Below are 12,698 nucleotides of genomic sequence, written 5' to 3'. Positions count from 1 at the left end.
ATATATTTGCCACCGCAAGCCATAAATTATCCACATGCCCCCCACATCTCAAATCACAATCTGGAGGAAGCAGTGGAGTGCTGAGATCCCATGAAAGAGCAGGCGTAGCTTGAGTTAGAGTACATTGACTCCTCACTGTTATCCACACATGCCATTAATCGTCAGATCAAGATCTCTCTCCGTATTCTCATCTGTACGAACACTGTAGAGACGAATGACCTCTGCAATGGCCCATTCCGATTGGTGAGATCTCCATTTTTCGTGTTTTTGGGCTGCCACCAAGCCCAATCATTAGCTATCCAGTGCATGGCGAGTACTAGGGCTAAGTGTGCAAATTTATAACCCTTCTTGTGTCCCTCCCTAGGGAGAGGTAGGAGACCCAATAGGCAGTGTTTAATGGTGAGAGGCAATCAGACCCTTGTTACCCTGTTTACCTTGGAACTAGCCTCCCCCAATAAACCTCAACAATCTGCAGTCCCATGTAACATGGGTACATTCAGCTCAGGAAAACCCACGTCTCATACAATCTACCACTCTAGTAGGGTAAATGCGACTGAGGTGTTAAGTAAGCTGTAAGGACATAATAAAATTGTGTACGTTTGAATCTTGCATTACTTACAGTCTCATGCACCAATGTCCTTGCTCTACACCATTCTGCATCAGCCATAGGGGCCTCCAGATCCACATCTCAGTTATGATGCATCTTTACTATATCAGTTGACCTATCTACTGGCGGCATACAGAATGGAAACCACCCCCTTCTGTGAACCTGGCTGCAACTGGACACCTAGGCCTCTATTATGAGTCCGACCGCCCTATTACGAGTTGGGCAGTCTGGCCTCCCTGGGTCTGCTGACTCCGCCAGAGAGTTGTCTTTCCCAGGAGATGACAATGCGGTCAGAGTTTGCAATATGCTTGGTGGGACTTTTGCAGTCTTGCCAAGTATATTGCAAGTTTTATCTTCGCCGACAGTGACATGGTGGTTGTTCCTCCATTTCAACCCTTTCAGAGAGTAAACAAAGGGGGCCCTACAAGCCCCCCGTGCCTCTTAAGTTTATGGAGGCACACTGAGGGGCATAACACATACTCCCTCTTAGTTCATGAACAACAGTTCTTGCATGGCCTGGACTTTAAAGTCCGTGCTATGCAGGAACTTTCTGAGGCGTTCCCATTGTGGTTCCTTATTCAAAGGCATTGCCGCCTTTGAAAGAGGCATTGTTGGAATCGCCACGTCGTCTGCCTGCCAGACTACAAAAAACATGTAGGCGGGCAGTGGCGAGGCTTGATGGTTTGGAGCCACACCAGTGGTCAGCCTCCTGCTCTTGCACCGCAAAAAAGTTGTAATCCAGACCCCAGTGTCTGGGATTCCATTGGCTCATCTGGATATCCGGTATACACCACCCAGGCCATATGCGACTGGGCAGCGTATTGTAGGAAGTGTTCCAGGCCTATCCGAACAGTTCACCCACCTCCAAAAATGTGATGAAGGTGCCAATAAGATACAAATCACCCACGGTTCAGCAGTTCCCTTCAATCCAGGGCTGTACATTCATAGTGACTTTTAGGCATACAAAGGACCTAAGCCACCAAAGTGGAAGCATAGTAGCGAAGGGTGCACACTTCAGCACATATGTCACCGCCCTTTCCCAAATAAATGCCACATGTATGACTATAAATGTTGTTCCAACTGGGGTCTGCTATCTCCCCATCAGCATCAATCCCTCCAGAAGCTGTTTCTCCAAGTTGGATTCCTCCTCACACCACAAAGCGGCATATTGAATCAGTCCCGCAAAGTAGTACATCTGGAGGTGAGGGAGTACCAACTGACCTTGATCCTGATCTTGCGCCAGGGTCTCCAGTTGGTCTGCATGTTCCTGCCCAGACCAATGACAGTAGGAGGCCATCCAATTTCCTAAATAGCATAAAAGAGTACATGTAAAAAGAGTTTTGCATCACATAAAAGCATTGTGGTGAAAAAGCATTTTGCTCAGTGCCACAGAGCCCATAACTGACAGTGGTAGAGTCTTCCAAATTTCTATGGATCGTGTAAGGTCCACCAGGACATGGCCCAATATCAGGTCATAATGAGTATTATCATGAGTCACCTGGATTCCTAAATATCTAACATTTCTAGACTCACAGAGAAAATCCAGCACCAGAAGGACATGTCTTGGGCACAAGGCCAATGCAGCCAAGGAACACAGCACTGTTTTTTGACTATTCACAAGAAGACCTGACACACCTCCAAAATTGGCCGAAAATTGTAAAAATATCAGCACTGAGCAAGTCGGGTCTGTCACATAAAGTAACATGTTGCTGGCGTACGTCAACACTATATGCATTGTGTAGCCCTCATGCATCCCCTTATCACTGAGGTTATACTGCAGGTGACTCACCGAGGTGTCCACGGGCAGCTCTGATGGGCGCCACGCCCAATATCAGAAACCTCTGAGACCATTTATCCTGTCCCATGCGCCTAAACACCTCCCAGAGGTAAGTCCAGGATAAGGTGCCCAAGGCCTTTTCTAAATCACCACCATGCCTCTGATGGCCTGTGAATGCCTTCCAAGGTTCATGTGTGCTCCCCTACCCGGCATGAAACCACACTGTTCAATGTGCACCAATCGCGGGACCACCTGCCTTAGTACCATAGACAGAACCTTCGCTAATAACTTAATATTCTCATTTATGTAGAAAGTGGTCTATGAGAACTTGGGTTGTTAGAGTCCTTACATGGTTTCAACAGCATGGTTATAAGGGCTTCCCTCATATGTTCCGGTAGGATTCTCACATACACCGTCTCCTGGACTGTTCCCAAATGTTTGGGCAAGAGTTCAGTTGAGTACAAGTGATAGAACTCTACTGGAAGGTGATTCAGGCCAGGAGACCTTCTTATTGATATATACTGGAGATCAACCTTCAACACCTCATGCTGAATATCCTCCTCCAAGTCTCTCTATCAGATGCCAATAAATATGGGATAGAAATCCCTCTTAAGAACTAAGCCAAGTCCAATGTCCCATCCCATGCGGGTGCTCTGTAAACCTCAGCCAAAAAATCTCTCAGTACTCAGTTAATAGTGAATTGGCCTACCACAACCCATCCAACTATTATTGTCAATCAGAGTATTACAGGGGGCTCTCTCGCACAATCACCAAGCCAACATGCGACCGGAATGGTTTCCCTCACTTTTGAGTCACTGTCAATAGTTCTGCAACACATGAAAGCCCGGTCTATTTCTTCCACTTTTCTACGTGCAGCGGCAATGTACCCCAAATGCCAACACCTGTACAGACCTCTATGCAAGTAAAAGAGGAACTAAAATGTATATACTAATAGGGCATCCCTTATCCAAATTAGGATCCTGACAAGTTGATCTGAACCTCAAGGATAATGATACTATCACACATATGAATCCTACTCAGTTTAGACCTTATAAAGGGTATGTAGAGTAGATATAAATCCTCTGGATGGTACCATAAAACTGTTGTGTTGTCCTGAACAAGGTGATAGGTAGTATCATATGTCCACATCGAAACGTGAGTTGACCTATTGTTAGAAAGTAGATCTCAGTGCACAACACCACAGCGGATAACAATTTATTCTGTACTTCTACTGAGGTGTGTTTTCATGTATGTGTAGTATGATTGGACGTTAGTATTAATGCTTAGTATGTTAGTGTTACAGTCTGAATGTTTGTTTGAGTGAGAGGTTTGGTTATGAATAGAGGTGGTTGATTTTTGTATTGTCAAAGTCAAAAGCAAGCTTTATTCGATTAATTAAAATCATAAAAGCAACAAGACAATGCAAATTTAAAAATGTCACAAAGTTCATATAGTTAAAATCATTAAAAAGTCAAGCCCAGTAGCAGTGTCTAATGCATTCAAGTAATTAAAAAGTTGGTACAAATACAAATCGATCACAATATAAAGATGAGAAAAGTTTTAAAAAAACGTTAACAGAATCTTCAGTATAATGGGGTCATCCTTCCAAGTACCTCGGGGATAGCTTCCGGGCCTTCATGCGCATTGCTGCGACCAGAAAGCTAGCAACCCCGAAGATTGTCCTGGTTCATTTTTGTATTGGTGATACTCTGTTTCTATAGAAACAACAAAACATTTATTATTATTTCTGATACAACAGGTATGTCACAATACATTGGAAGATTTGTTGAACTGTGTTTGTAGACTGTATAAATAAGTGTGCTGTTTTCCAATTAACTTATATGGATTAAGAGACAGTTTGAACAAAATAAACTTTATCTTATGAAAAACTGTATATATGTAAATATTTTAGTATAAATGAAACAGAACCAACAGCTTAGTTGAAAAAATACAGATCACGTAGGTGATTCTTTCTTCCCTATTAGTGTTTCTTCCCCCCTGCATCTAGATCTCTAAGTACTTCACTAGGGGGTTACCTTTTTAGATTGGCTCTGTAAACCTCAGCCAAATAATCTCTCAGAACCCAGTTAAAAGTGTATTGGCCATCCCCAAACCATCCATCTATCATTGTCAAGAAGAGTATCACAGAAGGGATTCTCTTGCACAACAACCAGTCCAACATGCGACCGGAATGGTCTTACTCCCTGTGGAGTCGCTGTTGATAGTTACGCTGCACTTGTCAGAACCGTCTATCCCATATTTCTTTCACGTAAACCCCAAATCTTCCTCTTCTCCCCTCAATCCTAACTGTAGATGAGGAAGTCATGCCTCCCCCTCCAACTCCTTTTCGATTTTCCTCTTTGACCTGTAAAGTTTACCCAGGCATTCCCCATTGATCACCTCTTTACCGGCACGCCATTCTGTACCTTAGTATTCTGTAGTATTCAAAAAGCCCTGTAAGACCTGTTGTATGCCAACTTGAAACTCAGGTTTCCCAACGACTCCAGACAGAGCCGCCACAGCGGAATCAGCATGCGGTTCCTACTCATATCACATTCAAGTAGTGGGGGGCATGATCAGGATGAAACCAAACCTGATAGGATGCATTCCTGAATTTCAGCACCTCCCCATGGTGATAAGAAACCAATCTAGTCTAAAATGGATATGGTAGTTGGGGGAGTACTCAATCCCCGCTAGAAGTAGGTCTCTCAAAATATCCCTCTATTGTAAGCTGTGCATAGTCTCCGCAAGGCCAGTTGACATAGCAGGCTTCATGCCCTCACATTGAGAATGGTGATCCAAGACACTGTCAAGAACACATTTAAAATCACTCATACAAATTATCAGTATATCCACATAAGGAAGGAGTTCAGTCTCTGCAGCCGTAAAAAACTCTGTTGTCCACGTTTGAGGGATAGACATTTAGGTGGCCCAATTCTACACCGACTAGCTTACCGTATGCCAATTCATATCTCCCCTCCACATAAGCCAAATGACCCAGGTGTAGAAACAGGCAACCGGGTGCCAGCCAAATGGAGATCCCCCTACCGTTGAAGAATGCATTAAGGAATATCATCAGCCCTTCCTTTTTTAGGTCGAGCCTCAATCGATCTGTTGTATCCTCTTCTGCGGCCTCTGGGCAAACCCACCGGTTGCCATTGGTTACTTCCTGTGGCATTCTGAAATATTTGCTTGTTATTGGTGCATTCATTGTAATTGTCCTGCCTTTATGTGCTTGGTTCCCTCCCAAGTGGCTTCACTCATTGTTTACCTTGTTTGGCCATCACTACGTGTTCACAGGTGCTGCTGGTCATCTGTGAGCTTTTTCTTGTATTTGTTGCAGCTGGAACACAGTGGACTTATCTACAGCTGCTGCAGGACGAAAACATCATATGACCGATAACCTCCTGCAAACGCCCTTTGACTTCAAGCAAGCACACCCCTCGGCTTCCATCACTCAGAGAGGTTAAGACCTGCAGCCTGTAATACGAGTCCGACTCTGATACTGCCCAGCAGGTGCCAAAATGCGGACCAAAAGACACTGTTTCTTAATTGTTCACGATGTAGGGAGGAGATGTGAACATAGGTGACAATAATGAAATTTCACTTTGACTTTCCATTGCCCCAGAACATGTTGCTGAGCCAATTTCTGATATAGGTGACTATAATCTCCAAGCAGAGTAACTGAAACATCAGATATTCAACAAGCAGAGTAGCTGAAGGAGTTTGTCGGTCACAATGGATGTGTGAAAATGTTTACGTGCATTTCATTTTCCAACGGTTGTTCAGGATTGCTCGGAAACCAGACATGCAATTTCCCATGAGTTTGCTATCATAATCAGTTTGATTCTAGATGGGCGAGAGCTGCCCTCCTTTTCTTTTTCTTTTCATGAAACATATTTATTAATTTATTTCTCATGATAAATTAAGTGCAAAACACATCTTTAATACTTTTATTTTATAAATGATGCACATCTTCCCCAAAACAAGGATCGCAGAGAGTCGCAGTCATGCGAAATATGTGACAATACAACGCGATTTTTCAGATCACGATATGTTACATCGCGACTTGCGCTAGAGGCGCTGAACTTAGGAATAGTATGATTTACTATTGCAACTGCAGTGTGTGCAACTGTAGGGAAGGTGTTGGAATAGTAAATCATACTATTCCTTTGTGTAGAGCGCCATCCAGCGCAATTCATTGTAAGGACATGCGTTGTAATGACCGCAATGTAAATGTATCACGTTGTAACGACCACGTTGTAAAGGTCGTTTCCCGTCAGGAGTGGCCAATATAATTATGGGCGTGACTCAAAACAGGTAGTTAGAAATCTCTGCAATCCAGGGTTATTGTTTTTTTGGGTTGTTGTAAAGTTTGTGAGCCGCTTGCCTAATGCACACCTCTATTGATCTTAACTTGAATTGGATGGTGTTTTGCCACAGAATCAATCCGCACAGTCAGCATCCTGATTAAGGATGATCACATCTATTGTTAACTTCCGAATTGCGCGTCAGTCCATGTCTGACAATACTCATTACACTAGAATATTTAGCATAATGAGCAACAATTTTTTATCTCTTTTAATTTTTCCTTGTTCTCTGATGTTTGTTATGTGACTTTTTGTGATGTATATTTTCTTGATATGTGTTGTTTTTATTATTGCTTTATTGTTATTGATTATATGTTTAGTTTCTCTGTGCTGTATTAGATTGAATATATCTATTGTTTGCTCCTTGATGTGGGTGCTCACAAATTATGTATATTTTACTATATAACCATATGTACTATGACTTGTTTTTTTAAAAAATGACTCATATATAAAAATATTTTCATATCTTAGATGAATAAACTATGTAAATTACTGGTCTGTTTCATGGCTTTTGCATATTAAAACATGTTGTCTTTGTTATATTAAGTTTTTGTTTGCTCTGATTTCATGAGGGCCCTGGCCTGTGTGTGCTCTTGTCTTTGCTGTTCAAGGCCCAAAGTACCATCCCTTCAGACCGCAACATGTGACCCAGACTCATGTGTCTCCTCCATCCTCTGTACCTCATGATTTTTGCCGGTGTTCTTCAGGTGTCCCCCGTTCCTCACGCTGTTTTGGGCCATCATCCCAACGCAATCCAGTCCTCTCCACATACCTCCAACCAGCCCCTCACCGTACCAGGGATGTAAACAAATGCGTGCGGCCTCAATGGACAACTTTTCAATTTAGCTGGGAACAAGGCCATGTACACGAGCATATACAACAGTCCCATGGCTCACAGCTTCTGCTTGACCCCAGTGAATTATTGTTTTTGCTGTTGCACAGACCTGTTGCAGTCTGAAAATATACGTATTACGTGATTTTCGAAGGTAGGATCAGCCCGCAATATACTATCCCGATCTCTGTAATTCAGTATCTTAGCTATGATGGCTTTTTTGGCGGCCCCAGTGAGATGGGAGTGCACCAGCAATCTGTGGGCACAGATGGAGGACAATCCAATGCCTGGAATTTGTTTATGGATCAATCTTAATAGGAACAATTCAGGACTAGATCCCTCCAACTTCTCAGGAAACCCCATGAAGTGCAGATTGCATATCCGGGATCTACCTTCTGCATTTTCGGCACACAGTTCCAACCTTCGCGTGAAGCTTTCAGAGTAAACACAGTGGCTTTTAGTATCCTCATCTCTGCTTGCAGTGCAGAAACATTGTGTTGTTTAGTTTTAACAGAGCGTTCTGTTACTTTTCTGCATGAATACAATTAATATTGTGAGATTTATATTGTGTACCTGCGCTGGAGGTCTCGATAGCCGCCAGGATTTGAACTCAAGTAGGACCCTGGAGGTCTGTAGAGCATCAGCATCCATCACCCAATGGGCCCATTCTGCACCAGCGGCCACCTACTGATCCATCGTGCCTGCTGGAATAGTGCGGTTTCTTATCACAAACCATCCTGTGTCCACAAAGGTAAAAGCAACACACTGATCCATTGCTGGAACAATGGAAGACACAGTGGCAGCTCACAAACAGTTTATATTAGCATCACAGACACTGTTCCAACCTACCTAGATTAATGAAGGCAGCATTATGTCTTTGGTGCCTGGACTATGTCCATCAACGGCAATTCCAAGAGAGGGGGGCCACCACTGGAGACAAAGATTAACCCGCCATAGGGTTCGCACCCTGCCAGCAAACAGATGGCCTCACAGCACTCAGCCTGTAGTCCCTCCAGCCTCTGGTGTTATGGGAGAGACTTCATCGCCAATAGACATGCAACACTGTCCACAAGAGTCCTGCTGCTGTTCCTTCAGTAGCTCTGCAATCGTAGGCCAAACAGGGGCGGACCACATCCTCATTAGTCACGATTGCTTAAGAGGCAGGACCCTCGCAGCCCAACACAGGGAAGATACTTCCCAAGCTCCTCCACTGCGCCCCTCAGATTTCACTCCATGACGGCACCACTGCCTCGTGGTCTGATGGGGTAGAGGTATCCCTCCTTATTTGTGTGCGGGAGCCACCCCACTATGCCCAAGGTATCTGGTCAATAACAACAATCTCCCCAGGGTCCTTCCACTCCTGAGGGCATTTCTTAAATAGGGAGGTTATATTTATTTTTATTGAAGCCCCAATGGGCCTGCCTCCAGCAGCAATCTTGACCCTGGATCACAGCACAATGACCCAGGCTGGCGATGCAGACCCCTAGTCAGATCAGTCCTGTGGACCTCTCCAGGCAACAGCTTTGAGTGGCCACTAGGTCAGGCACAGCACCTCCAGGCACCATGCTATACCACTGTCGCCAACCACCCATCTCTCCAGACAGCCCCCGGCACCACAAGGCCCAGGATAAGAGCACAGTCCTACAGTCACCTCACCAGGCCTCCATGGCAGGGGGCAACACCTCCGTTACAGCGACAGCAACAGTGCTCTCTAGGTCTCCTGCAAAGCCGCCCCATCCTTCAATCAGCTACAGCAATGCCCGGCACCAATTAGATCTGTCATGTGGCCCAGCGGATCCAGAGACTGTGCTTTGTTGCTGCATCTGATGGTCTGTCACTTCAGGCAGCCGTCCGTGTAGAGCAGTCCAATCCAAAAATGTAGGCCCAGTAACTCCAGCAGAGGATCCCTCATTAGAGGGGTAGTGCTATTTCCTGGCCAATTCCGGCAGAACTCCCCTGGTCACGTGCAAAGTGACTTCTGTCCTTTGATATGCTCCCACATCTCCAGGCACCACTCCTCTCCGTATCCTATGGGTGCCCCCCCCCACTCCCCATCGCACTCGGGGCTAACTTAACCCGTGCGGACCCTTCACCGCCTCACTTGTTTTTTTGCAGAAGGAAGCACCTGGGGCCCAACTGGAACAATTAGCTGTGTCTGAGCTTCATAAACTGCAACACCCGGTTACCAGGCATTGTATTCCACTTGGGACAGGAGGATTATTTAGGGTTCTTTATTAACATCCAGGAGCACTACCTCTGGGCGTCCAATCGGCCATCTTGTTGGCCAAAAGTCTCCCAAATTGTTAATGCAAAGGGGGTTATTTGCAAGCGGCCTGCGCTGATGGAGAGTCACTATTTTTAGGCTCCTGTGGCACAGGCCTATCAATCACATCTATGTGGTGACGCAAAGCCACTCTGTGTGGATTTGCATAGCCTCATAGATATGGAGTAAGGCAAGGCTGTGCAAAGTACTGTGTTGCCTTACTGTGCATCAAGGAGGTGTTCCATGGGCATTGCGATGGATGTTACCACACAACATTCATGGATTTTAATGCTGCCCAGGATTTACAAAACAACATAAACCTGGGCAGCGCCAAAACCTTACACCTCCCCAGAACAGGCGCAATGAGGAGAAAAGTTTTCATTTCTCCTTGTTTTTTCTTTTTTCATGTGTGCTGCATTCTGAAGCAGACATACACTGAGGAAAACATGTCCCTTCCTACATAAAAGCAATCCTGACTACAACACAGTCACGTTTCCACCATGGTGCAAGGAGGCCTGCACTGGCACAAGGCATCAAATTATGCACTGGTGCTGGCTGAAAGGACAGGGATGGCCATATATCATAGAAATAGTATATTTCTGCTCTTTCATTTTGACACAGGGAAGCACAGCAAAAAGACTTGCTGTGCTGCCCAGTGTCACAAACTTCAGTACATTACATTCTGTTTTTTTTTCATAGAGCCTGCTAGTTTAAACAGCACAGGCTTTGGTAAGTGAACATTCTTTACTACAAAGGACCAAAGGATATTATACATTATTGTTCATAGAGTACATGTAAATATAGTATTTTAGTTAATCAAAGGATGATGACATTGACTGTGGTTCAAAGTGCAATGGAATTCATGAACAAAAGTCAAACAAATTGTAATCTTTTAAGAGCTTTATTTATGATGCATTGCAATATTCATCCTTTTATATCACATTGTGAACACCTTCACCAAGGCATGGCTTCCACACTAAGTAATAAAGTCAGAGAGAAACAAGACACTGTAGTAGATGGAGGAGTCATTAGAAAGACAAACTTTCTCTTCTGTTTTTTTTTACATCCATAAATCTTTATTGTGCCACTCTGCAACAGTGATATTTGTATGTAAATTACAAGACAAGGACAGACGGTATGGCTCACACCCAAAGATAGTGCAAAAAACATGCGTGCAAAAACACACAGAGCACGCAACCCACCTTTATCAGCTCAGCTTCACACTCAATATCCCCAAACCTTTAATTTCTGCAACTTAGCTATGCCTATCCCTTGCCCAAGCGGACATCAACAGCAGAAAGACAATTATAATATTATAGCATACCCGACTTCAGATAAGTGGTCTTTAGCCAGAACAAGACATTTAAGCAAAGGAAAGCGCAAGACTACAAACAGCCTTTAAGGTAGAGACTTCATACTTATCTGACAAATGCAACACTTACTGAATTACTCAGCCCATATCTTCATGATGCCTGATGCAGAGTTTAGAGGGATCTCACTGACCAGAACACACACAAACACATTTGCTTCTCCACCAAGACACCTCTGGATGGTGGCGGGCACCCACTTCAAAGTTTGTCAGCTTCTGTCCTGAGGCGCACCATGGGCCACATACACACAAACAGTAGGACTGAGGGATTGACACTTCTGGTGGAGACTGGACATAGCTTTCATCACATGCCAGGTGTCAGATCCTCTGCTGGGGTGGACCAAGGGCCACAGACACTAGGACTGAGGCAAGGACTGCTGTGAAGATCATTATGCAACACAAACAATGACAAAGGACTTGGCCCCACTGTCTAGAGTGGGACGCATGCATCCAAGGAGGATATGGGTGGGATGAGTTCTGCGACGGGGAGCCCCTCACCAAATCATGCAAGATGCGACGAGACAACCTTCCTTCAGCTAAAAACTGCAGCAGAATTCACAGATGGCATCCTGTGCGCTTCTATTACAAGCCTACCAATTCGGTTTGTTAAAAAGGAGGTTAGTGTCATTTAAAAAAGCAAACAGATTTTTCGGGTGGTATGTTAAAAGCGACGGGACGTTTCCTTTTGATTTTCTTCAGACTTGAATCACCTCATGGCTCAGTTAGAGTTTCTTTACCGCACATTGTCCTGATGGTTTGTGCCAGAGTCGCTCTTCAGAGGCGCTGCTCCCCCATCGTCTTCACCTGGAACCTCGTCTGGCTTTCGCCTCTTCTCATAGATGAAGATGATGGTCACCAGAACCAGCAACTCGGCCACAATCCCCAGGAAGGGCCAGAGGGCAGCGAGGCAGCTGCGCACCCGCAGGGAGACGGTGGCGCCTCCGCTGCCGAGCAGGTTGGTGCCGTTGTAGATGTAGGTGCCTGGGTCGGTCTCAATGCTGAGGGCACTGATCCGCAGTTCAGATTTTGTGCCATTGGATTTGATGTGATAGCGATCACCGGTGCCGTTCAATACAGGCTCGTTGGCGCCGTCCATCACCTTGTACCAGTTCCAGTTCTCCACTGGGGGGTAAGATTTGCTCTTACAGGTCATGACCCCGACATCACCTTCATTGCCATGCTCACTTGGCTTGTATGCAACCATGTGGGGTGAAACTGCAACCTCGATGGTTCCAGACACAGGTGGGTCCGTCTTGAAGTGGCAAGTGTACACACCAGAAGTGTCTGAATTCACTTGAGACACATTGTAAGTAAGGGTGGGCGTAGTTCGCGAAGTAGTGCTACGTGAAGCTACGCGAAGTGCACTTCGCACTACGCGAACTTCATGTAGCACGACGCGAACTGCGTAGTAGCATGTTCGCACTGCGCAAGATGCGTTTTCAATGATTGCACAGTGCGGACAAGCATCTGGCACTGTGCA

The 12,698-nt window shown here is 45.1% G+C and overlaps 1 pseudogene; it reads right to left on the bottom strand.

The window, feature by feature from the left end:
- Nucleotides 1-11,621: 11,621 nt before the first annotated feature.
- LOC144764015 (basigin pseudogene) lies at nucleotides 11,622-12,524 on the bottom strand (annotated as a pseudogene).
- Nucleotides 12,525-12,698: the final 174 nt, after the last annotated feature.

The sequence above is a fragment of the Lissotriton helveticus genome, chromosome 6 (genome assembly GCF_964261635.1).
Source record: "Lissotriton helveticus chromosome 6, aLisHel1.1, whole genome shotgun sequence".
In the NCBI taxonomy this organism is placed as follows: Eukaryota; Metazoa; Chordata; class Amphibia; order Caudata; family Salamandridae; genus Lissotriton; species Lissotriton helveticus.
Note: the sequence above shows the minus strand (reverse complement) of the source record. Positions and strands in the feature narration are given on the sequence as shown.